The sequence below is a fragment of the Heptranchias perlo genome, chromosome 23, assembly GCF_035084215.1.
Source record: "Heptranchias perlo isolate sHepPer1 chromosome 23, sHepPer1.hap1, whole genome shotgun sequence".
In the NCBI taxonomy this organism is placed as follows: domain Eukaryota; kingdom Metazoa; phylum Chordata; class Chondrichthyes; order Hexanchiformes; family Hexanchidae; genus Heptranchias; species Heptranchias perlo.
Genome location: NC_090347.1, coordinates 13576574 through 13599076, shown reverse-complemented (window position 1 = coordinate 13599076; position 22503 = coordinate 13576574).

Here is a 22503-nt window from a genome sequence, read left to right as displayed (position 1 = left end):
TCTGAGTCAGAAGGTTGTGGGTTCAAGTCCCACTCCAGAGACTTGAGCACAAAATCTAGTCTAACGCTCCAGTGTGGTAGTGAGGGAGTGCTGCACTGTCGGAGGTGCCGTCTTTTGGATGAGATGTTAAACCAAGGCCCCGTCTGCCTTCTCAGGTGGACGTAAAAGATCCCATGGCACTATTCAAAGAGCAGGGGAGTTCTCCCCGGTGTCCTGGGACAATATTTATCCCCCAACAAACATCATTAAAACAGATTAGCTGGTCATTATCTCATTGCTGTGGGACCTTGCTGTGGGACGTCCTGAGGTCGTGAAAGGCGCTATATAAATGCAAGTACTTCTTCTTCTTCTTCCTCCTCAGAAGAGCAGGTTAAAATTCCAGACCGCGGGTATGGAACGAGATGTTGGCAGGTGGGTCTCATGGCCGATTTTAACAGCCCACCCGCCCGGTTTCCTCTGGGTGGGCAGGGTTCAAATCGTCTCATATAACTGCAATTTTTGATTGCTTTTTGCACCTGTGAGCTAACTTTCAATGACTTCCATATCTGGACCCCTAAATCCCTTTGTTCATCTCCACCCCCTCCTCCATTTAGACTGTATTCCTGCTGGTACTCCGATGTCCAAAGTGTATTACCGCACACGTTGTAACATTAAATTGCATCTGCTATTGTTCCACCCACTCGATTATCTACGTCCCTTTGCAATTTTTTGTTTTCTTCTTTAATACATCCGAGTTTTGTATCATCTGCGAACTTAGATATACTCCCCTCTCTTCCCAAATCCAGGTAATTTATATATAGAGTAAAAAACTTGAGCCCTTGCGCTGACCCCCATAGAACGGCACTTATCACTGTCCACCAATCTGAAAATGTCTCTATTCGAAAATGTCCCTTTTATCCCAAATCTTTGCCTTGTCCTTCTCACTAATTCCTGTCCATGCCATGAGATTGCCTTCAATTCCATAACCTCAATGAGTGATGTTCTGTGTTGGATCCTCAGGAGCTGTCTTCTGAAAATCCATGTGTAAAACATCCATTGATTCTCAGTACCAAATAACTTTATTAGGTTGCTTGGATGAGACCTACTTTTCACAAAACTATGCTAACTCTCCCTAATCAAGTTATATTTTACCAAATGCTCCCTTACTCCGTCCCTGTTTCTCCCACTATGTTAAACTCACTGTGTCTTTTTGAATAATGTATAATGTTTGCTACTTTCCTATCATTCAATGTTATCCTTAAATCAAATAAGCGTTTGGCAGATTAGAACTCATGCATTCCCAATTTCCTCATCGATTTCTGTTGAAATCCTGAGTCAACACTATCTAGGTCTGGACACTTGTCTAGTTTCAATTTCATTAGTTTGTCCATTGAAAATTTTTCTGCTGATACTAATCCATAGGTTTCCCTCCTTCACTAAGCCCTGTTCTTCACTGGACCTCTAATAATGGATCCTGATTTTGTAATGTGTAGCCCAAAGCAAAATTGATATTTCCACAATGTCCTTTACCCCTGCTATTGTCATACCTCAATCTGTTTTCAATGGGCATGTTTCCTCCTTTGCCATTCTTTCTCTCTGCTTTGATACCGTCTGCAAGCTTTTTTTTGCTACTCACTCTTTGCCTTCCTTATTATTTCTTGGTCTACTGTTATTAGCTTCTATAATCTTCCTACATCTTTCCCTTACATAGTTTTCTCCCTTTATTTGATACTAGCCCTAACCACTCTCATAGAGTATGGTTGCACGACCTCAGAAGTGCCCCTTTTGCTTTTTAGGGCTATAAACTTGTTTTATAATCGACTAAATATTTTTTTTTATTCGTTCATGGGATGTGGGCGTCGTTGGCGAGGCCGGCATTTATTGCCCATCCCTAATTGCTCTTGTGAAGGTGGTGGTGAGCCGCTTTCTTGAACCGCTGCAGTCCGTGTGGTGAAGGTTCTCCCACAATGCTGTTAGGAAGGGAGTTCCAGGATTTTGACCCAGCGACGATGAAGGAACGGCGATATATTTCCAAGTCGGGATGGTGTGTGACTTGGAGGGGAACGTGCAGGTGGTGTTCTTCCCATGTGCCTGCTGCCCTTGTCCTTCTAGGTGGTAGAGGTCGCGGGTTTGTGAGGTGCTGTCGAAGAAGCCTTGGCGAGTTGCTGCAGTGCATCCTGTGGATGGTGCACACTGCAGCCACTGTGCGCCGGTGGTGAAGGGTGTGAATGTTTAGGATGATAGATAGGGTGCCAATCAAGTGGGCTGCTTTGTCCTGGATGGTGTCGAGCTTCTTGAGTGTTGTTGGAGCTGCACTCATCCAGGCAAGTGGAGAGTATTCCATCACACTCCTGACTTGTGCCTTGTAGATGGTGGAAAGGCTTTGGGGAGTCAGGAGGTGAGTCACTCGCCACAGAATACCCAGCCTCTGACCTGAAAATGGTGTAGATTGACTTACTGCCCACAATCATGCAATGGTCTCTATTCCCTTACTACCAACTGGCTAACTATTTCAGGTTCATTGCTCAGAAATAAACTGAATTATCACCTGCTCTCTTGATGGCTTCAAGGCATGCAGCTTTATGAAGCTAACTTGACTGAATTCAATAAATGCATTCCCTTTTCTTTTTTGTGCTCCTATTTCTGTGACAATCCGCACAAGATTAAAGTCTCCTATTATTACTCCATTTTTATTCTGCAGGCCTCCCTGATTGGCGTATGCAGACAGTCCTCTTAAGTCAGAGAGCAGTAGAAGCATTTTTACACAGAGCGTTGCAAGGCAGTGGAATGCATTACGAGAGTTAGTTTTGAAGCAAAGAATAAAGAAAGAAAGAAAGACTTGCATTTATATAGCATCTGTCACAACCTCAGGATGTCCCAAAGCACTTTACAGCCAATACAGTACTTTTGAAGTATAATTACTGTTGTAGTGTAGGAAACACGGCAGCCAATCTGCACACAGCAAGGTCCCACAAACAGCAATGTGATAATGACCAGATAATCTGTTTTAGCAATGTTTGTTGAGGGATAAATATTGGCCAGGACACCAGGGAGAACTCCCCTGCTCTTCTTTCAAATAGTGCCATAGGATCTTTTACGTCCAACTGAGAGGGCAGACAGGGCCTTGGTTTAACGTCTCATCCGAACGACGGCACCTCCAACAGTGCAGCACTCCCTCAGTACTGCACTGAAGTGTCAGCCTAGATTTTGTGCTCAAGTCTGGCGTGGGACATGAACCCACGACTTTCTGACTCAGAGGTGAGAGTGCTACCACTGAGCCATGGCTAACATCTAATAGGTTAGTTGGGGGATTAAGGAAAGGGGGATAAGGGTAAATTGGGAACAGGGTGGACACATGGAATCAGGACGACTGTTTGTGTGGAGGGTAAACAGCGACTCGGACTGAATGGGCTCCGTGTTGCAATTTCTATGTAATTATATATAAAGTCATCACAGTGAAAAGGTCTGTAAAATAATCCCTCCACCATTTTGCTTTCCTGTTCCTCAGTTCTACCCATAGAGATTCTACCTGCGGAATTAGACTCATTTACATCCATCCTTTCTTTTATTATGATGGTCTCCTTTATTAAGACTGCCACCCTCCTCTTTTTCTATCCTTCCTAAAACTCCTACAACCTGGCATATTTAGCTTCTCGTCTTACTCAGGCTGAAGCCAGGTCTCTGTAATTGCTACCACATCATCACTCCACCAGACGGATTGTGCTTTTAGATCCTCTGTTTTATTTGTTGCACTCCTAGTTTTGGTATAAAGGCAGTTTATTTGGTCGGCAGCTCTCTCTTCTTCAGTTCTTTACCTATTGGTCTGTTAGTTTACCACCTCATCTCAACTTTCGTTGATCTTCCCACCTCTAATTTTCTTTCTGCTGCGATCTATTTTAAAATCTTGATTGACCCACTCCCTTCCTTACTAGTTTAAATACTCCCCGAGCAAGAGAGAGAGGGAGAGAGAGAAAGGAGTGATAGAAAGAAAGAAAGAGAGCCCATTTAGGGGCGGGATGAGAGCGAGACCCTTTTGAGTGCAGTGCAAAGAGATACATGTACCCTCTTCTGGGATGTTGAGGGAGAGATCTGTTGATGGTTGTAGGACCCTATTGAGGGCAGGAGAGTAAAGAGAGAGACAGAGAAAGAGACAGAGAGAGGAGAGAAACAGAGAGGCAGAGAGAGAGGGTGGGGGGGAAAGAAATTTTGTTGTGGAATGAGGTATCTCTAGCTCTGCTGGGAACAGATGGATAGTTCTTTTTGGGGAGAATGAGTCCACATTATAAAAGATCACATCCTTCAACTCAATATAAGCAATGCCATGGGTGAGGGATCTACAAGTAACCCAATACTTAGTATTTGAGGAGTGGGTTTGAGAATGTGATTTACTTATAGTACATCAGATAAGGGATTTGAAGAAATGGTAACGCTTAGTCCTGTGGTGAAATAACAACTAACCTTGTTGTACAACCTGGATCTTGTCAGAACAGGAATACAATGAATTGGTACGAGTACCTCTCAGTATAGCCATGTAGATCACGATCACAGGAGCTTGGTATAGAAACCTGCTCTTTTATGTAGTCTTTGGAAAAGTGGTTTCGAACAATTATTGGCATCTGTGATTATGTCATTGAAGGAAAGAAATTGGATCGTTGCATATAGAACAAGAAAGTGTTTTCTTTTCTTAAACCAGGCAGCTCAGCAGTCAGGGAGTCATTACAATCATTTTATCCCCTCCGAAAGATATATGTTGAAATTATTGCTTATTATTCAGCAGAACAATTCATGCAAATGAATTTAATAACCATTGTTTAGTATAAACAACGGTTCATTTTGAGCTTCTGAAGCCTGAAATGGGCAGTAACATCTTTATGTTCAATTCCTATTGATAAATATTGGCTGCTTTGGTCTCAAATTTTAGATCTTCAAGCTACCTGAGAGAATAGATGCTCTGATTGCCATAAGTAGTGACATTATAACTGTGTTCGTGAAGATTCCTCTAGTTGATATTTGCAGATAAATTATAAACATGCCCTTTTAACAATTCTGTTAAGAATGCTAACCAGAGGACATAATATAATCACATTTATAATGTCGTGATGTGTAGAGAGCAAAGCCATTCCTCCTCACCGTGACTGGTAGCTTCTCAAGCACCTTTTGTAGCAGCAGCTCAGCCTCAAGGAATGAAAGTCTCCTTTCTGTGCCAGCTGTCAATGTCCTAAGTAAAAAGACGCCGGGCTGTCTCAGCCCTGCTCTTAGTGAATGTGAGGCCGAAGGGTAAACTGCCTTTAATAATCCGGCACAAATTGGTGCTAAACTCGCCCCCGTCTTACTTGAACTCCATAAAGGTGGCTTTTTGTTTAATTGGAACATCAATTTTGGTGCAGGGAGAGGATAATCCTCTAATTCTGGGTTAAAGCACATTGTTGTAGTAGAATAGAAGGGGCATTACTCTTTATCTGACCTGCACTGTACATGACCTGGGCCGTGCTTGCCGGTGACAGTGGGTGACCACCTTGGGGAAGGGTCCCACTGCCTGCCGCAGAGCAGAGACACCCTAGATAAGCACAAATATTTACTAGGTATATGCTTGTATAAAAATGAGTCAGAAAAAAAGAAGAGGTCAGCTTTTTGAAAGCTCAAATGACCGAAAAGGTTAAAGACATTGAGGGTAGATTTTGACATTTCGCGATGGCGTAAGACAGGCGATGGCGAATCGATAATCCCTTTCACACCTCTCCCGATTTATATTTCCATTGAAGTCAAAACCGGGAGAGATGTGAAACGGGCCGTCGATCCACCATCGTCTGTCTTACACCACCGCACAAAGTCAAAATCTACCCCCAATTAATCAAACCTCAGAGCATTAGAATATGAAAACAAAAACATTCCAGCCGAACCAGCTACAATGCCATTTACTGCTATAAACCCACAAACAAGTCTCAAGAGGGCCAAAAGGCTGCACAGTGTTGAGGTCCAGCCTTTAGCTTTTGTGCAGTCAGTGCAATTTCACATCTGTGGGTGGCATTCTGGTGAATCAGGCACAATTCTACAGAGACTAACATTTAACAAGTTAACCCTTTCAGCACTGGCGTATCTTTTGTACAAAGATATATAACTTGAGTCCGTTTTTCCAGGGCCTGCTGGAAATGAAGCACGGTTTTTCCACATTCATCCATTTCTCCAATCTTCCTTTATTAAATCCAGTATTAGGCCTGGATATAAATACTCCATATAAATGCTAGATAATGACTCTGTAGAGAAGGCTTATGGATTGCAAAGAGCTAAGGGGTCAGACTGCTTATCTTGTCAGTTGGAGAAAGGGTGTTTTAAATTAGTGACCACGAGGAAGGGGATGTTTCAGCTCGCGACCTCGCTTATGGGAATGTTTCACCCAGCACTCCCACTAATAATGGGAGATGTTTAATCTACAATTCTACTGATGGGCTGTGGATGTTCAAGGCAGCGAGCTTGACAATAGGTGCAGAGTGTTTGAGCTATCAATCTCATTGGTTAGGATAATCAAGTTAACATTCTTTCTGATATTGGAATTAATCTTTGTGCCTTTTTTTATTAAACCTTCATGAAGCGCTTGGGATGTTTTGCTATGTTAAAGGTGCTATATAAATACAAGTTGTTGTTGTAACAAGCTTGCTGTTGGGACCCGTCATTCAGTAATCTTTGTGAGCTGGGTTCTGTATATGTGTGTGTGTGTGTGTGTGTGTGTGGGTGGGGCTGGGGGGGAGGGGAGCAGATCGATCCAGCATCTCTAGTAATGAATGTTTGATGTTGTAATTTTGCTGATGGAGTGTTTAAGGTTGATGTAGAAGGAGAATTATAATGGAGGAGATTATTATAGCCATTTACTGCTGACCTTTTGTGTGCTAAATCTCTTAATTTTTAAAAAATCTCTGTGAGGGGCAGCCTAATATTATCACCATCACCATCAACACTAGTACACAAGTGCACTAATCACCATCAACACTAGTACACAGTGCACTAATCACCATCAACACTAGTACACGGTGCACTAATCACCATCAACACTAGTACACAGTGCACTTATCACCATCAACACTAGTACACAGTGCACTTATCACCATCAACACTAGTACACAGTGCACTTATCACCATCAACACTAGTACACAAGTGCACTAATCACCATCAACACTAGTACACAGTGCACTTATCACCATCAACACTAGTACACAGTGCACTTATCATCATCAACACTAGTACACAAGTGCACTTATCACCATCAACACTAGTACACAGTGCACTAATCACCATCAACACGAGTACACAGTGCACTTATCACCATCAACACGAGTACACAGTGCACTTATCACCATCAACACAAGTACACAAGTGCACTAATCACCATCAACACTAGTACACAGTGTACTAATCACCATCAACACTAGTACACAGTGCACTTATCACCATCAACACTAGTACACAGTGCACTTATCACTATCAACACTAGTACACAGTGCACTTATCACCATCAACACTAGTACACAGTGCACTTATCACCATCAACACTAGTACACAAGTAGTAAGCCAGGCCAAGTTAAAAAATCTCCAGTCTCAGCTGGAACATCTGGAGGAAAGAAGGAAAAAGCAGGACAAAGGGAGAGATATCGATGTTACCTTTAGAAATATCCCTATGATTTTGTGGAAGATACAAAATAAAAAAGATTTTAAAAATTAAACTGATTCTCAATGGCAGGAGTTACTCGAAGATGTCTGTGTATATGGGTGTCTCATGCAAAGCTGGAGATTGGAAAGGGACTGTTTTCGACAGCAAACCTTTGCCTGTAAAAGCTGCAGTTAAAAATTCGAATGTTGAAAAGGTTAAGCATTCATCAGTACTTCTCAGCTGCCAGGATGCAGTGCTTATAATCCTGATATTTTTTTTTCTCTGTCCTCAGATTGGACTGAGAAAAGGGTTAAACTGAGATCCCAGGATGACCAGCACTTGCTGCCAATGGTTAAATTGTTTCTCCTCTCTCTCTCTCTCTCTCTGTCTCCCACTACTTCCTGCTCTTTTTCTTGCAGGTGTTTGGCTCACATTCACTTCAGTGTCATGTGAAAAAGGGCCCAGCTTCCCCTCCAACTGCTTGGCATGGCAACAAGCCGAGAGCCCCTGCTTTATGAGGCAATAAATTATGCTGATCTGTCCCAAGCAAGTGGCTCTTTGAAAGAACGTATCCGGTAGCCCTAACACCAGCCATTATTTAATTTCAGGTTGAATTAGTGGGTGAAATGCATTGACCTCCATAACGAGTGCACTGAAGAGGAAAATCACAGATGCTGCCCCATCGGTTTTGACGAAATAGTTGTTATGCTGCAGTTTCACATTTCTTTATTATCTGAACTGGAGAGAATGCTCATTCAGCACATTCCTATTCTCAAACACTACGTGTGTACAGTTTTAATAAATACGATGCTTCCTTATTTTTTACCCAAGGATAAAACTTTACTGTGATGCAGACAAGTGGACCTGGGACTCTGCAAACCATTATCACAGCTGTCAACCATGCCTAATCATTTCAGAATGACAAAAATATGTACGTCAGATAGCCTGCTAACTTGGCCGTGTGTTGGACTCTCTACTGGGGAATCTTGGGGCCTCAGCCCCATGCCAGACTGACACTCAAACTCCATTGGCATCGAACAGTAATTTCTGTGTTTCCCAGGCAGGGTGCTAGGTGGAACACTTGGTGGTAAAGCAGCACGCTGACTAACGGGGGTGGGAGGGGGGGCGGCGGAGGATGGGTGGGGGGGGGGGGGGTGCGGAGAAGTCCTAGTGGTTTCCTTCCTCACAGAAATTAAACCTCTCGCCAGAAAAATCTCAGCACGGGGTCGAATGATGGCTTGCGGACTGCACCAACCCGTCCCTGTGACCGCAATAGGGGGGAGTGACAGGAGCATGTTGAGGGGACCTAAAAGGGAACAGTAAACAAAAGATATGGGCCTGGGGCTTCCGGATGACTTCCGCCCAGATACCAGCGTAATCGAATGAAATAACGCTGAAGATCTTTAAACGTAAAAGTGAGTTGCGCCCATATCCACTTTACGCTGGAGCATCCGTGATCTTGTACGCTGGTTCAAGAGTCCATTTGCCAGATGCAGTTCCCTCCCACAAAACTGGCCACGTCCCCAGGTTGGAAAGGCGAGCTTCTGCCAGTTGTGCCCAGATTCTCAGGCGGACGGGCACCCGTGGTCACGTGAATCCAGCGTTAATCACCTGTACCTGCAGCGATCAGCAGTCAATTGAAGCCTGAAACAATGTTGGGTTTCTCCTGCTGCTGCTGCGATTACTTTAAATTCAATTTAAATTCAGACAATTACAGAAGAGCAGGACACACCTGTGTGGCTTCAATTGACTGCTGGTCGCAGGTCTTATATACCAGGGGCAGATCAAAGCAGTCAATGGAAGCCAATTAAAAAGTCATTAAATCAGCCAGTCGAAGAATAGCTCATGTCATTGCAATCCCACTCCTCTTTGTGATGCTGGAGACTGTCCTGTCCCAGTCACGAATCGATTACGGTTGATTGCGCTTATTCACGGGAGATTTTACGTTCGACCTTAATGCTAATGAGTTTGTGTGGAAACTTGAGCGTAACTTCACCTCGCCAAAACAGACGCAGTGTCCAGCGCATTCTGGCCGTTATTTGCTGATTGCGCCCCTAGCGGAAACTCCGTGCCTTATAAATCTCAAATGTACTCAAAAAACCATAAAAGTATTTGTAAAGTTATGAAGATAAAATTATACTATACCTCAAAGGAGGTCTTGCTCTTTATATCACAATTCGAGCAATTTTTCGAGGTGGGAGGGCTTATTTAGAGAAAAATGGTTCTTAGAAATTTAGACCCTTCACCATTTCCTGTATATAAACCATCAGCATGTTGTAAAGGGTTCAGGCTGGTTCTGCTGTGGCACTACTTGGATCAGTTCTTATGATTTCACATCCACGTGATAGTAGATGAATGAATCTTAGTGAAAAAGATTTAATCCAACAAATAATCTGATGGAAACAATAATCTTGGGGTAAAATTATTTGCTTTCTGGTGTGAATCAGTTACCATCCAAGGTACATCAAGTTGATCAGGAGTGGGTCAATGCCATTACTGCCCTGTTACTTCACTTTCTATCTTTTTGAAAAGCCTGTGATGATAAAGACAGCTAGAGCTTGTTTTACCTCCAAACCACATTAATTTTAATAACTTGTCTCCTCTTGATCAAACAGACAGAGGATTATTAGAACGTGGAACACTTTATTACAAGTGGCTAGTGAGGCGAAGACTATAACATCATTTAAAATGCAATTGGTAAGTATTTGAAAAGGAAAAATATATAAGAATACAGAGAAAGGGTAGGAGAATAAGATTGGAGCAGATTGCTTTAGATAAAGAACAAACACTGGCATGATGGGCCGAATGAACTCTCCCTATGCTGTAATTTCTATATATATATCCCATGGCACTTTTTCAAAGAAGAGCTGGGGAGTTCTCCCCAGTGTCCGAGAAAATAATTATCCCTCAACCAACGTTACTAAAAAAAGATTATCTGGTCGTTGTCACATTGCTGTTTGTGGGGCCTTGCTGTGCGCAAATTGGCTGCTGCGTTTCCTCCATTACAACAGTGACTACACTTCAAAAGTACTTCATTGGTTGTATAGCACTTTGGGACATCCTAAGATCTCAAGTAAAAATTCATAAAATCTCTACTTTCTTCAGTCTTCCCTTCTTCCTACAACTACTAGCTTTTAAAATCTAAGCTTGATCACTACTTCCTGATTTATCCTGTGGGCCTTATCCCTTTACTTGGGTATCTCCAAAAAAAATGTAGATCTATTGAGATGCAGTAAGCTAAAAAGAAACTAACATTGCTGCTATCTCCACTATTATGAGCTGGAATATATAAAATCATTAGCCCGCATGAATGTTTATGATAGATTATGGAGAGATAGATGTGACAGGGGTGCTACTGTTGTTGCTAAGTGTGGTGTTCTGAACTTCAGCTGGTGATGCATTGGATAGCACAAGATGCTTTATTACCTTAGGAAGACATATTTTAAAGTTTTGGTGACAAGCAGTGGTTGAATGTTTTTTTACAAGATTTAAATGGTTAAGTAGATTATGCAGAAAACAGAATTCTGTGGATTTAAGGGTGAGCACCCCTAAAAACCATCAGTGATTTAAAAATAAATAAATCACAGGAAGACGGAGAGTCCACAGTTCCTGAGGATGTGCTCTACAGCATCAGTGATGTCTCCAGTGGACCCATTGCTGTAATCCAGAGACCACATTGTGAGAATGTATTGCAATTGTCAAAGGCAAGACAGATGGTGCTAATGCTTAACATCTTCACTGGAATGGCTTTGCACTGGGATGGCTTTGCACCATTCATAGGGCATACGTCATCAGGAATTGCAAATTAGAAAGTTCCATTTCCTACAAGGTTTGTGCCAATACAAAGTTGCTTTGGCTTTTCGTCAGTGCAAGCTCTATAGTGCAATTCAGGCATGAAAGTTATCTGAAGGGCATTTAGACAAGAGAGGTGGGGCTATGTCCAGGAGTTAATCTCACGGTGTGAGACTTCACACCCTCTGCAGTAAAACTGAAGCCCCGCGTAATTGAGAATCTCCCTATGGAATGGACTCAACATTTTAAATTTAATTTGTATTGTTTCTAAAGCTACCAAAGTGCAAATTGTCCCGTTGGATCTCTCCTAATATTGAAATTTAACTAGACCAGAGCTTAATTACCCCTCGGGCAGGGAGCTAAATGGGAACCAGCATTGTAACTTGGACTGCTGACTTCATGTTGCGTTATTGTGGTGCTGGTTTGAGACCAGTACAACAACTCAGTGTCAAAAATAATAGCAGACAGGAGGGATTCTGAGATAATTTTCCCATTAACCATTATTTGGGACTTTAACCAAAGTCAGGCTCTTCAGTGAACGAATGATTTAAACAATCTTTAATGCTCAGATTTCCAAAAAGCAATTACTCTTCTGCCATCTTTAAATGAACACGATTGTTGCAACAACAAGCACATGAGGACTTTCCAACATAATGCTTTTAAAGGGGCAGTAATGCTATGGATGTGTATCATTAATAATACTAACCCAGAGACTCACCTTTTAGCATTATAAAAATGTTTGTTTCAGATGAAGAGCTAAAGGTAGTTATATTTTTCCTTTCCATTTCCACGGGTGACAAGATTTATTAGAATATTTGAGATTCGACAAGACCCAAACCATTAAGTGCATGACAGTGCTTTAAAAATAAGGCATCTGATGCTATTGGTCCTCATTAACATAAGCTGCGGTAATTCCACAGAAACATTTTGATTTGAGATCTTTCGGCGAAGATGGTCACCTGTTAAAATGTTAAACACAGCTGAAATCAGTAGCAAGATTTATTGAACGTGACAGTGAAAAGATTGCCGATGGCACCAGACATCCTGTTTCTACATATTGTAATTTAATGCAGGGGTTGTTTCCCTTTTTTTTTTGGCAGAAATTTATTGGTATTCAGAGACTGTCACCAATAAAATATAATCGTCACCCGAGGGGCAAAGGGGAATGATTGAATGTTAATAAATGGAGCCGCACTGTATTGTGAGTGGGGCTCACATCCTGTGCAGGAGGCTTGTTTACAATACTTGCACTGCCTCTGACCCCTCTATATCATGTATGTAGGCTGAAGCTTGTAGACAAAAGGATGGAATTAGTAACTAGAAGCTGATGAATCAATGCAATAAACCCAGGCCTTCAGCCCACAAAGTGACACAAGCTTTGTAACAACACCCCCCTCCCACGTCTTCCCCCCGCCTCCCCCCCCTACCCACACTTTGGCGATCAGATATCTGCTTTTCATGATTTATAAAGTATGCTCCTTTCTTTCTTTATTAGTCATCCTTTGCAGGGCCACAATGCATGAAAGCTTAAAACATCTCTTTTGACTTGGTTGACTTAAAAGATTGTATGTTTCATTGCAAGACAATTGGTGAAACCTTCTTTTGTACAGTATGAATATGTAGTTGAGGAGAATTTGGGGATAGGGCGGGAAAGTGGAGTTGAGGTCGAAGATCAGCCATGATCTTATTGAATGGCGGAGCAGGCTCAAGGGGCCGTATTGTCTACTCCTGCTCTTATTTCTTATGTTCTCAGAAATGGAATCTAATAGAAGCGACTGAATATGTGTAAAATAATAAGTTTTAACTGTTTGTAACATACCACAGTCTCAATGTGGAATCAATCCTTCTTGTAATAGATCATAAAAACATTTATGTTAAACAAATCCCTGACTGTGCTAAAAATGTAAGAGTATGTTGTAATAGTATGGACTTTTTTTCTGTTGAACTGTCCAATGTGAATCAGTTCCCATCATCTTGCTTTATAGTAATTATTTGGGATTTATAAATGGTTTGCAACATGAAACCACATATTTCAGAGGATACCAGGCAGAATAACATAATTGACTAGTAATAGCTTATCCTTATCTGGCATTAAAGTACTGGCTGCTACCCAGCATTTTGCTGCTTTTTCCTTCAGAATCAATCTGTATGTTTGACGTACGGGTCATCTTATCGAATGCACATACAATGCAGGTGCATTCAGTATCCTACATCAAACAACTACTGAATTTGTGGGCCAGTTACATCTGGTTACAATAAGCATTTGATCTTCACTGTGTTGGCAGCTGGCTTCTGTCAACTGGGACATCACGCAAGTAAAGACAGCTCCTTGATTACTCAGCAGTGACATGATCATCATCGAAATTATAAACATACATTGTCCAAAACCTTCGTTTCACTCTTATTTATTCACTTTTATTGGTTTTACTTCATATAACTGGCAATCTTCAAAATCACCCGACAACAACAACTTGCATTTATTTAGCGTCTTTAATGTAGTAAAACATCCCAAGGCGCTTCACAGGAGCGTTATCAAAGAAAATTTGACACCGAGCCGCACAAGGAGATATTACGACAGGTGACCAAGAGCTTGGTCAAAGAGGTAGGTTTTAAGGAGCGCCTTAAAGGAGGAGAGAGAGGTAGAGAGGCAGAGAGGTTCAGAGCCAATGGTGGAGCGGTGAAAATCGGGGATGCGCAAGAGGCAAGAATTCGAGGAGCCCAGAGATCTTGGAGGGTTGTAGGGCTGGAGCTGGTTACAGAGATCGATACCCTAAGTACAACAATCGCTAGTTGACTCATTTTAGCCAAGATGCTTCATTTCAAATGGTTGCTTGAGCTGCCTTCCATTGTTCACATTGTCTTGGCCCCTTTACCTGTATGGAATTGCTCTATTTACAGTTTGATTACATCTATCAAGGCAAGACTGGCTCTTGCAAATAAATTTGAAACTTTGAAAATATGTAATGTATTCTTGAGACATGAATAATAAATTCTTGAATATGTATTATGGGTTCATGGATAATACGTGAGATTCTCTGGCAGTGCTGACAAGAGAAAATTAAGCCATTGAGAAGGGTAAACAGTAAAGCGCCCAAGCTGGAAGTGATTGTTCACCTTCTCTGCTTTCCCTTCTTTCCTCTTTTCATCACTGTGTCAATATTTGATGTCAGACAGTAGCTGCCCGGGGTCAAAGGTGAGATCTGCAGGTCAACCAGCTTCCATCTGAGAAGGGCCATATATCAAGTGAAAACAAGTCAGGCACAATATTTCTATCCTCACTTCCTTTCCATGTCACCCCCAACACAGAGCTGGCAAGTTTCCTTTTGGTCACAAAGTATATTTTGACCGAGGCTCAGCGAACCTTTGAGTTATACATTTTATAGCAAATTAGCATGTGCACAAGCAAAAATCAATTTAAAATAAAACACAGAATTCTGACACAGAGTAGTGCTGCCAGTGACACTAACCCACAGACTGGCTGGACTCAGATTCAAAGCAGGAATCTCATCTGGTGAGGTTCTGATTTCTGGGGCAAAGCCACATACAGAATGCAGTGCCAGCCGTCCGTTAGACTCGCACTTGCCCACAGACTTTCTATGAGCTTTTGCACGGAAATTAGAGATCCATTCAGCTCGGCGCCCTCTACAGGGCATCCGAGACCTGTGTGAACAGGTTAAGCAGCTGTGTATCTCCTCAACCAATCAGCATCGTTCACAACAGCACAAAGTCAGATCCAGGAAGTGTAAGTTAGAATAGTGAATTCAATGTCAAATCAGGTACAGTCAGCGAAACAAGTGAGAAAGGTTGAATTAAGAGACAGCAATAAAAGAGACAGAAGAAAAAAATCTGAAGGAATGAGACTCCACACTTGTTAAAGTTAATTTTCAGTGCCAGAGAGGTTGTTTGGCAGTAATTAAGACTTACCACGCTGTTAAAAGGTTACTTAGACTTGAAATGACTTGGTGTAACTTTTTCTGGCGAGTTTAGTCCATATCCATGAGGTAAGTACAGGTACTTCACCCCGTTCAATACATTTGAATGGTGAATCAGACGACGAGATGTCGTTTTCACGCAGGTTAAGGAGGGAGGACGCATCTCGGACAGCAACTTCCCGATTTCTACGTTTAACTGCACATGTGCGGTCGCCGGAAGTTGTTGTCTGATTTGCACGAGTCATGGTGAGCACCGTTAACCTCACCATTCCTTTCACAGCAAAATCCGGCCCAATATAATTCTGTCTTACTCCTATGATAAGCATCATCTAAATAACTCATGGGAGCACCAAAAAGCTATTAGAATTGCTGGCCTCTTTTGACGTCTGGGTATGATTTATAGACCTGGTTAAAATCACAACTGTGCCATCTCATGCAGAAAAAGGTTCAGTACATTCCCAATGTTACTAAAGAACACCCAATATTACCACAAAGATAGATTTTATATCTACAGCGAAACAGGGCAAGGATCCCGTGTGTTTCACTTAGTTGGAGCTGGTCATCGTAATACAGTGACTAATACGACAAGAATGGACGGTAAGAGAAGAACTCCACTCTCACTGAAACACATCGACACACAAATGATAGTCACTGGCAGAGGAATTCAACTCGCGGTCGTCCGTTTTGTGTCAGCTGTGGCTCAGTTGGTAGCACTCTCGCTTCTGAGTTGGAAGGTTGTGAGTTCAAGTCCCTCTCCAGAGACTTGAGTACAAAATCTAGGCTGACATTTCAGTGCAGGACTGAGGGAGCACTGCACTGTCACGTCTTTCAGATGAGACATTAAACCAAGGCCCCGTCTGCCCTTTCAGGTGGACGTAAAAGATCCCATGGCACTATTTTGAAGAGAAGAGGGGGCATTCTCCCTGGTATCCTGGCCAATATTGATCCCTCAATACCAACGTCACTATAAAACAGATAATCTGGTCGTTATCACATTGTTGTTTGTGGGACTTTGCTGTGTGCAAATTGGCTGCCACGTTTCCTACATTACAAATAGTGACTGGACTTCAAAAATATTTAATTGACTGTAAAGCGCTTTGGGACGTCCTGAGGTTGTGAGAAGTGATATAGAAATGAAAGTCTTTCCTTCTTTCTGAAAAAGGGCAGCAAGGAATTGAAAATCTTGGGGGGTGGGGGGAGGGGGCACCTTAACCGCTCCATTAACGCCCAAGGCCCACCTGATTCGATATTCAGGCGGGCCTGTAAACGGGTGAGCAGCCTGAATCAGGCATACGCCTGCTTCTCTGGTTGTATGTGAAGCAAACATTAGGAACAAATGGACGGAGCTTGTTGTTAATTGTATACATTGTGATTTAGATCAATTAGTGTTAATTGTAATCAGGTGATGTGTATCAATTGGGAACTCTCTTGTATCCGGATATAAGAGAGTTGATCTGTGGTGTGGTGTGTGTAATGTGGAGCTCTGTGGATAAAGGCTTGGAAGCAACTGAAGACCAGGCTCTAGTATTCGATCCAGCTTATAATACCTGTGTCATTGTAGCTGGTCTTGAGCGCCATAATCAGCGGTCATCAAAAGGAAGCGCTGGAGGCCGCTGGAAATACAACCACAGAGCTTTTTTTCAAACTTTTATTTTTTGTGGAGTGCTCCTTCTGGCTTCACAAAAATAGTGCGGGCTGCTGCCGGCCAGGTTCGCCCCTCCCCTCAGTTTCATTCCCCCCGCCTCCCCCCCAAAGACCTACCTGCAGGCTGACTCGGTGTCAGAGCCGGACAGAATTAGTCGGGTTGCGACCATCGAGCTGCATCGAGATGACCATTTGGCACCCGCAGCTCGCCCCTTCTATGCAAGTAAGGCCCGATGCCGAATTTGGCTGCGGCCTCAGGCTGGCGCGGACCAGCACACGGAGCAATCACACAGCCGACTCCCCGCCCGTTTTGGGCGCAAGTCGATTTTCTCCCCTCAAGGCCTCCGTCAGATGACAGTCTCTTGGAGAATTCTGCTTCGATTTTCAAAAACAAGCTTCTGATCGATCACATTCCTCCATTTTGTTGCAGGGAAGGCTTCCCTCTTCTTTTGAAATGGTCGGGTCGTGAAATAATATTCCAATCCCAGTCACCTCTCGAGTTCAGATTATCGGTTGATGGGAGGTTTACGTCATTTCTGACGTTCACTGGTAAAAATTTTCCGACCTGAATCTGCATTGAGGAACAGATAGGAAGAGGGCGGGCTCTGGTCCTGACATCAGTTGAGGAAGATGCCTGCCTCAAGCCACTCGCACTGCCGAGTAAAAGGTCACGAGTGCATTCTAAAAGCTGAGGAGGCCTCAGTGCTGAAAGGGTTAAAACATCGCGGCTAAACATCATGTTTTATTAATTGAATCTCAATATTACTGATCTGCACTCAGTTCGGAGAACAACACACAGAACTGAAATATTAATAAATTGTGCTCTGGGTGACCTGTTTGCCATCCAATGAACCACACAGTGGGCCTTCGATAAAATGGTATAATGTCAGAGAAATAGCTGTACACTTTCAGTTGCGATACTAGGTGGCACCGAGGATTATGTCTGAATGGAAAAAAAATATAATCTAGCTTTACACTAACGATCCAGAAACTCTCTTGCAGGTCTGAAAGAATCAGATAACAATTGTGAAGAAGCACAATTTTAAAAGCTTTGCTTTGTCTGAGGTATTTTGTACAACAATAGGAGCAAGGTCAAAAGCGAATTCTGAACCTACGCTCATGTCAATCGGGAAATTTCAGTTTACCCACAATTAATGGACTTTGATCGTATTCCCCTGAGTTCACCTCCCTCGTACACAGTCAAGTCCTGTGTCCAGTGCGTATCTGTCACACGTCAAATGTCACACTCCAGACTGTTCAAAGTGTAAACAAAAAGCTAAGGAAAACCAGTCACTTCCTGCTGTTTTTTGGGACCTGGGTAACCTGCCCTCTCCCCAAGGGCAAGAGCCAGCGATTTACAAGCAGCTGCAATTATCCTCTAATTGACCTGGTGATGTGCACACTGCGACCACTTCCCCACAGGAAGTACCCCAGTCACGGCCTTAAAGGGACAGGCTGGGATCAACGCAGTTCCATCTTAGCAGCTAAACATCAGAACTTACCTGGCTGGGCCTCTTCTGGCCCTCAATCCAGCTCCCGGCAGCTTTGGCCTGGCGAGTTAGCCAGCACTGCTCCCCCGCTCAGGCCTCAGGTTGAAATCACAGATCAGGCCCCAGTGATGTCATCAGAGCTCACCCTGCATATTTAAAGAGGACCCCGTCAGCTTAGGGCGGGTGTCCTTGCTGCCTGCAATTTAAAATTGCAGTCGGTCAGATTGGGGTGGGATGGGAGTGGATAATTCCCCCTCACTTGGTTTCTGCCAGGCGGGGGCAGTTAAAACTGTCAGCAAACCAAGCAAGCAAAGGTTAAAGTCAAGAGAAAGTGCAAAAATCTGTTCCTGACTGCTTCTTCCCCCTGTGTCAGGTGCCCCAAGATCACAATGAAAACCAAACAATCCAACATCTGGCTACAAGTCTTGTTTGTTTCTGTCTTCCCCGACAGACGACCACCCTGGCTGCAGTTGGAGATAGAAGGAGCGAGCTGCTGGTGCCAAATGGTCATTGGAGACTTTTTAGGCGCGCACTATGATAAACCTTCTCTCACTTATCATTCTGCAGTACGTCCTAAAGCAGAGCAATATTAACAATGCAGTGTTTCCTTTGCTGAATTTATTCTGTATACATTGTGAGTGATGTAAAATATTACAGAATATAATAGCAGATTGTTGACAGTGATTACAGCACTGATAATTAGTTAAGTGTCAGAGACTGGGAGCCGAGCTCAAGCAGTTTAACACAGGTGGAAACTCAGGCTTAAATCATGGCCTTAAAATCCTTCTCAGTTATTTGTACATTATATACTGAAGAGTTTAATCCATTATTGGTTACAATACATGTGGTATAGTGGACAATTTAATCAGTTATTGGTTACAGTCCATATAGTATTGTGGGCAATTTAATCAGTTATTGGTTACAGTCCATATAGTATAGTGGACAATTTAATCAGTTATTGGTTACAGTCCATATAGTATAGTGGACAATTTAATCAGTTACTTCCTACAGCATACAAGATATATTGAACAGGTTAATCAGTTACTTGTTACGGTACATATGATATACTGGACAGTTTTTTTATTTTTGTACTCTTGTATGGTCCCAACACCTGACGTACCCAGTCTCCTGTTTCATGACCTTCTGACAGCAGCTTTGGAGAACTGGTGAAATAGTAGAGTGGTCATTTAAGGTGTGGGGACATTATCTATGATACCAATGCTAGAATGTTGGGACATTTTTGGCAGCAAATTTCGTGCCTGCAAGAAAACTAGAATGTATAGTCATAAAAAGGATATTTTATTCATTTCTCAGAAATTCTGCAAGTTACATCATCTTGGTGAACAGTTTAATTTGAATGTTACTTTATTCTCATTGGTCCATATTTTGCTAGGCCTCTGTCACTCTATATGGCCATGAACCAGTATCGGAAAGATCCTTTTCAGAACAGGCAGATTACAATCTTTACAATAGCCAATTCCACAGGCAAGAAGCCTCATTTCTTTTATTTTTCCTTCATTTGGGAGGGTCCAATATCAACCTGCAGACTTGTCACCATAACCGGCACCAGTACTACAGGGGAACATTAACTGACCCATTCTTCCTCACCGCCTGATGAGATTCTCTACCCCAGCGAGAGACCTTCACCTTGAAGTGCAGCTGAGAACTGGCGAGGCTCATTCGAAAGTGCTGGTGGATTCCTGTGTCAGGCAGAACATGGATTTGAACCAGTCACCACCATGGGATTGGGAAGTAACTATATTTCAAAACGTGCTGCGCCTAAAGGGAAATTTTATTCCAGTGCAGCCCACAGTAGAATGTGACCAATTCTAATCTCGGACAGCAAGCATCATATTCCTCTCAAATAGTGGGGGAAGGAAGGTGAGAGGGAGATCTATCACAGACAGCTTTCCCTTCACTTCCACTTACAAGGGCAGTGGGCTTTTAGGCCTCCTAACAACTGCTTCAATTAGTAAACTTCATGGCTGCAGAAAAATGTTCCCACGCCAGCTTAGAACGGTTGCCTTTCCCCACAGAGCCTTTGCGGCGGCTGCACCCGTCCTCAGTGCGTCCCTGAGCACGTAGTCCTGGACCTTGGAATGTGCCAGTCTGCAACACTCGGTCGAGGACAGCTCCTTGCACTGGAAGACCAGCAAGTTTCGGGCAGACCAAAGGGCGTCTTTCACCGAGTTGATGGTCTTCCAGCAGCAGTTAATGTTCGTCTCTGTGTGCGTTCCCGGGAACAGCCCGTAGAGCGAAAGCCAACCATTTAGAGCCTTCCCGCCATTGTATACCGAGGGGCTGCAATCAGGGAAAAACCCCTCGGGCAGAACGTAAAACTCAAATTGATGTAATGTACCTGTAATGAATCTGTAATCAATAATCTGTAGTGAGTGTAATGCAATGAGGCACCCCAGAGTGTAATGAATTGTAATTATGTACAATGTGTTCATTGAACTGTACTTGATGTAACCTGCAAATTATTTAATCTGTATTGTGTACGTTTGGAATGTGATATGACAACTTTATTGTATGTATTGCTGCAAATTTTATGAATAAAGTATATTTTTTGAAAAAAAAAAGCTTGGATGATTATAACTGGCCAAAGTTCAGACAAAACCCAGGTTTCCACCCTGGATGATTCTCCTTGAGGGCTGTTGTGGTTCTTAAATAATTACCATCTTGCCTTACATATGGGCTGCACATTTTCAAAGAAAAGGATACAGCCTATATGCAAATTAATTTATTTCTGGGTGAGGGAGGGGGGTAGGTTAATTTGGGATATAATCTATATGCAAGGACAACTATACGCATGTCAATGCAATATTTCACAGCAAAATTATTTAACCAATTATTTACTTTTCAGTGTCCAAAACCTGACATGTAATCCATTCAGGAAAAGAAAATGGTGTCATCATGCACTTCTCATCATCTCACTATGTATTTTCAATGAGATTTGCTTTACACCTGGATCAGCTGGATATTAATGGGAGATTATATTATGCACTGAGAAACCTGCTGTCTCTCTAGGGTAGGATGCCACCTTCCGCCTGCTTCTTTGTCAGTAGATTTCCTTTCAATACATGTGTACTAATGGGACATTGCAGCTGTCAGTAGTAAATGTCCCATGTTTTCTCCTAATGATTCTCCTGCATTAATCACAATCACTTGTTTCGATGACATGATAAGATGCTATATAAATCCAAGTATTTAATGGATATTACATGGACCATTGGCTTTTTCATTATAATTTGAGTGTATGTACTGCCCAGTCAATACCTTACGGTTTGCCTTGCACAGAATGTAGCTGTGCACATGCACAAAGTGTATTGCAGGATACTCTTATTGTTCTTCTATGTGGTCCTATTATTTTCCAGTATTTTTCCCTGATTCATAATTCATGACTTTACTGAGTGCCCTTTTTTGCCAAATCTCAGGGTGAAGGTTAAAACTGCAGGGGACTTCTGTTAAGTATAAAATGAATGTGCTGAAGGTTTCCACACACTTAAGGCCTAGGCACGGAAGAGCAGTACATCATGTCTGCATGGAGGACAAAAAAGGATTCTCCAGAAAGATTCCAATGTATTTACATTAACAGGGAAATCTGGACAACCTAGAGTTTTGGACTTGTAAGATTCCAGTGACCAGTGAATAATCGGGAGTTATATGGAGAACTAGAACTAGAAGAAGGGGAGAATACAGGTGAGAGCATTATTCTGTTATTAAACATTTAATAGAAAACATGTCCATAAAATGAATGGAGGAAATTGATATTGTGTTTATAAATGTCCATGTGCTTTGGCTCAGGCTAATTTAGAAAATGGACCATCACCCAAAGAAGTATTGCAATGAAATTATTCTTCAAAAGTAAAATGGAAGGCTTGAACTATTGAAAGAAATATTATAGTCATTTCAATGTATAGCTGCGATACATAAATGTTTCTATATGTAAAAAACCATAAGTAAAATAGGAATACGAGGTCATTCAGCCCATTCATTTTAATCTAACTGAATTCTATTTTG